Here is a 5928-nt window from a genome sequence, read left to right as displayed (position 1 = left end):
GTTATGCAAATTAACACTAATTAATGGCATGCTTTGATAAAACATAAGGGAATGAGTTCTCATACCAATTGAAGACTCTCTTCAAACGTCGAACTCAAAGCAGCGAAAGAACCTCTACACGAACACTATCGCCCAACAAAATAGTTGGTTGTGGCAGCACGAATGTCTACACAAACGGCAACAACATGAACAGTCACGAATAAGTAAGAAGCGGGGATGACACCACCAGTTGGAGCCCTTGGTATTTGCGGAGTGAGAATCCAAAGTGTGGTCTTTGGTGAATTTGGTAGAAGTAGGAGGAAAAGTAGGTCGTATAGATGATAAGCAAGTGGGAGAGAAAGGGCTATCGTATAGCAGAGATGCTTATCGTTTAGAAAAAACTACACAATCGTGTAGGTTTTACTAAGTGATCGTCTAGTAAAATGTATACGATCGTTTAGAAAACGTGGCACGCTATGCGGTCATTTAGGAAAGCTAAGCGATCGTTTAGGGAAAGGCGTGTGATCATTTAGACGTTGGTGTGCGATCGTTTAGATGATGAGACTCTATCGTATAGTTTCTCGAGCTAGGCGATCGTTTACGTTTTCACACCGATTGCGAATTTTTGAACCCTTTTGCCAAATGAAATAAATTTTCATTTTATTCATCGGTTACCATAAGAGAATGTGGCTGTTCCCACTAACGCACGATTGAGGAGAGTAATTCAGTCAATTATCTCATAATTAACCAATTTAATAATAAATTAATATAATCATCTTATATTCTTACCCTATAGTTTGATATCACATATTTACTATAGTAATTTCTCCTCACAATTTTCTTGTACTGGGCTTTTATGCCTTAGTTTATTATTTTGTACTAGTTTTATGTACACCCCACTTCGCTTTCGAACAAGTGGGAGATTGTTGGAGTTTATGCCCTAAAGTCTCGTGTCCTATAATTTGTAAGCAGTTTGTACGAATGCTTGTGTTGTATAGTATATGATATTTACTTCACATCTTGATTTTACTCAGTTGTATATTTTATTTGCTTTACCACAAACCAATAAACATAAAATCCCTGGTTATCTGTATGTAACTTAAGCATGTATGTGGTGACATACAAGTGGATCATGTCTTGAGTGATAACCAAAATAGTCTGTATTATATGAATATAGGAGGAAGACCTTATCCTGGTAATGCTATGGATGCTGCCCGCTTTGTGGAATGATCACAAGTGTTGTAACTTGTCACAGATGATCTGATCCTGATCATTCGTGTGGGGGACATGCGAGCAGAGGCGTCCTATACAAAGAGTTTGTATAAAACCTGACCACGAAGTGTCAACGTCTCGTTATATAACACCGTTCATGACAGAGACTTCACTTCACTAGGATGACCATAGGTAACATGACCTCAATTCTGAGTGAGTTGGAAACTCTTTCCATTGAGGGCAGTCTGATGATTTGTATGGGTGCGAGTGGCTAGGTCACCAATTCAAACCTACCATTTTGGGGATTCATCTGATTTGAGAGCTGGGAACTCAGCTACACAAGATGGAATTCACTCATTCCCCGAGGCAGGGGCAAGTAGATAGATAGTTCCCTTAAAGGTTAATTCCAAGACTTGAACGATGTGGTGCCACACACCTTCTCTTGGCTCGAGAGGTGTTCACATATAGTTGGACTATGTTGTATTGTTCATTAGAGGAATCAGTGGTACTTAAGGAGTGAGATGTAACTACAGGGGCAAAATGGTAAATTAGCCCAGCTGTACTTACGAGCATCTGTGAAGGGTCATCGTACTCATGATTGGTTATATCCGATGGACACAGAAATATATTTTTGGTAAGAAGAGTTCAGTTGTTGGTCTTTAGTGGAATGCTTGATAGTTAACGGATGGTGGATCTCATGGCTAAACAGTTTAGTCAACTATTCACGTACCATTAGAGCTTCGAGCCATAGGTCCATTTGGTTCCCTAGGTAGCTTGGATAAAGTCGAGAATCAGTGTTTGGGTTAGTTTGAAATGTTCAAATTGATAAGAGGGAGTTCGATTATATATGATGTAATTGAACTGGTTAATTATATATGATATAATTGGCTAAATGTATAAGATACATTATTTTGGAGGAAATTAGATATAAATATGATTTATATCAAGTGGAGGAGAAATTACTATAGTAGATATGTGATATCAAACTATAGGGTAAGAATATAATACGATTATATTTATTTATTATTAAATTGGTTAATTATGAGATAATTGACCGAATTACTCTCCCCAATCATGCGTTAGTGGGAGCAGCTGCATTCGATTATGGTAATCAATAAATAAAATGAAAATTTGTTTCATTTGGTAAAAGGGTTCGAAAATTTCCAATCGATGTGAAAACATAAACGATCACCTAGCTTGAGAGCCTATACGATAGAGTCTCATCGTCTAAATGATCGTACACCAGCATCTAAACGATCGCACGCCTTTCCCTAAATGATCGCATAGCGTGCCGTGTTTTCTAAACGATCGTATACATTTTACTAGACGATTGCTTAGTAAAACCTACACGATCATGTAGCTTTATTTAAACTATAAGCATTCCTGCTATACGATAGCCCTTTCTCTCCCACATGCTTATCGTTTACACGATCAGCTTTTCCTCCTACCTCTACCAAATTCACCAAAGATCACACTTTGGATTCTCACTCCGAGAATACCAAGAGCTCCAACTGGTGGTGTCGTCCCCACTTCTTACATGTTGTGACTATTCGTGTTGCTGCCATTTGTGTAGACGTTCGTGCTGTCGCAACCAACTGTTTTGTTGGGCGATAGTGTTCGTGTAGAGTTTCTTCCGCTGCTTTAAGTTCGACGTTTGAAGAGAGTCTTCAACTAGTATGAGAACTCATTCCCTTGTGTTTTATTTATCAAAGCATGTTGTTAGTTAGTGTTCATTTGCATAACTATCTGTTAGAATGTATGTGTTGTATTTCGGTCACGATGAAATCGGAAAGATCCGAACATGCTCATGGATGCTCTTCGTTAAGAGTTCCTTCAAGACCGACAACTGCACTCTTCTCACCACAGATATATTTCTGTGTCCATCGGATATAACTAGTCAACAGTACGATAACCCTTCACAGATGTTCGTAAGTACAACTGAGCCATTTTACCGTTTTTCCCCTGTAGTTACATCTAACTCCTTAAGTATGACTGATCCCTCTAATGAACAATACATCATAGTCCTACTATGAGTGGACACCTTTTGAGTCATGAGAAGGTGTGTGGTGCCACATCATTCAAGCCACAGAATCAGCCCTTAAGGGAGTAATCTATCTACTTACCCTTGCTTCGGGAAAGGAGTGAATTCCATCTTATGTAGTTGAGTTCCCATCTCTCCAATCAAAGGAATCCTCAAAGTGGTAGGTTTGAGTCGACAATCTAGCCACTCGCACCCATGTAAATCAAAAGACCGCCCTCAAAGGAAGGAGTTCCCAACTCACTCATAATTAAGGTCATGTTACCTATAGTCATCCTAGTGAAGTGAAGTCTTTGTCATGAACGACGTTATATAATGAGATTATGCACTTCGTGGTCCGATCTTATACAAACTCCTTTTTATAGGACACCTCTGCTCGTATGTCTCCATATGAATGATCAGGATCAGACCATCTATAGCACAACACAACACTTGTAACGATCTATAAAGCGGATCGCATCCATAGTGTCACCAAGATAAGGTTTCCCTCCTATATCCATATACTACAGACCATTTTGATTATCAATTAAGGCATGATCCACTTGTATATCTCCACATACTTGCGTAAGTTACAACGAAAATCAGGGATCTTAGTTTATTGGTTTGTGGTAAAGCAAATAAAACATCTCATGTTTCATAGACAACAGTGAATAAAATATCTCATATTATTACATCACAAACATTTGTTCAAACATGTGTTTACAAACTACAGGACTCAACGTGAGTTTAGGGCATCAACCCAACAGAGTTGAGAGAGTTCTTCTTACATTTCATCTTGATATATATAATAATGTGCTCTAATTAATGTAATTATAGGTAAACTACTGTTTTGGAGATGTTGTTTGGAAATCTTGTTGAAGATGCCGTTTTGAGATATCATCACACTTCCTTCTATGTATTTCTCAAGACATTTGTTTTGTAGACTATCTTGTCAACTTTTCTTTCTTTTGTATAATAAAGAATACTACTATCGATTTTGTTTGTTTGTTTTGACCTTATGTAAATATATTTGATCTTTTTAATAATGTTCTAGATTTTAGGTTCTTCATATCAAAATTTATTATAAAAAAAAATTAAAAATCTTGGATAGTGCACTATTTTCCGAAAAGGGCATCAGAAGTTCTACTATCTCTCAACGGCTGGTAAATTCTCGAGAGTTCAATTTCAAAAATTGAGTTTCTGAATCAAACTCCTGACGGCCTTGGCATCGTCGGGAGATCATAGAACTCCCAACAGTGTTTATACATTCGTCAGGAGTCTCTAATGTTGTATACTAAGCGTCGAGAATTATCCTTAACTTCCAACGGTGTGTATTTGGGCATCAAGAGATGGTCTCTCAATGGGTATATCCCGACCAAACTCCCAAGGACTATTTGGTCGTTGGGACTTGATCTCCCAACGCATTTTGTACTATCTTTCAGCAATTTCACGTGTCGGAAAAGTGGTGTTTTCTTGTAGTGTTATATAAGGTGTCTTATACGAGAAAATATTCTCAAATTTTCAAATCCACATCTAGTGGTTATTAAGGACCATTGGAACAGATTCATTGAATATTTTTTCTAGCATGTCTTTTAAAACAAATGTTTGTTAGTGCCAATAAGTATTTTTAAAAAAATAGTTGATAAAATGTATGTACACCTTTTTTTTTATCGATAATATTATATTCTCAAACTATTTTATCAAGTTTATGGAAATATTGAGGTCTCAACTTTATGAAATATTAATAATTAAAATGACGATATCTATAGATATATGTCTAGAGAAAATATTAAGTATAAAAAATTCATAAAACATATTTAAATTAATAGACAAAGCTTTTACTATTTTAAAATACATTTATATCTCCTTTTCAAAAATATTAATTCACATGAATAATGTTTTATTGATATTTTTGTTAACTTTTCAGAAATGTTGGTTGACACTTTTCATGTCAATAACGAATTTATATGTGAAAAATTACCTTGAACCAAGAAAAGAAAAACGGATACAAGAACTGGAACTTGTGACACAAAAGCGACTCTTTGAATTTTATGAAAAAAGAAATGCTAAGAATAAAACCAATGTTTGTAATTTAATAATGATAATTGTAAACTCTGTTTATTTATCCCGTTGGTGACATACATAATGTTTTTTTACAAAAATGAAAAAGAAAAAGACCGACAATACTAATTGATGGCACAGTTTCACATGTGCTTATCTAAATTTTTATTGTTTATTCAATAAAAATATTGTAAAATTAATTTATAATTTATTAAAAATTATTTTAAATAATAAAACTATTGAAAATATTTATAAATATTAATAAAATATCACCGTCTATCTAATATATTACAGATAGAGAGTAAAATGTTACTACATTTATAAACATTATGATATACAATCAAATTTTACTGCATTATAAAATTTTGATTTATTTTTTTATATTTAAAAAAATCCTAATTTATTTCGGTAAGACTCGTAAAAATAATCTTAGACACAACCTATGGTTTAATAACATCTCAAAATTTGTCAGGTTGCAGCTTGAAGAAGTAGGCAAGGAAGGACACCAACTTTTGTTAAGTCTGTGTTTGGGAATCGGGGTTGACATTTTAATGTTTTTTTATTTATATTTTATAGAAATTATAAGCTGATTTGTAATATTTGATAAACATTTAAAAATCACTTTTGAAAAAATGAATGACGAAAAGATATTTTTGGGT

This window comes from Benincasa hispida, chromosome 8 (assembly GCF_009727055.1).
Source record: "Benincasa hispida cultivar B227 chromosome 8, ASM972705v1, whole genome shotgun sequence".
NCBI lineage: Eukaryota > Viridiplantae > Streptophyta > Magnoliopsida > Cucurbitales > Cucurbitaceae > Benincasa > Benincasa hispida.
This window is presented reverse-complemented; position numbering follows the sequence as displayed.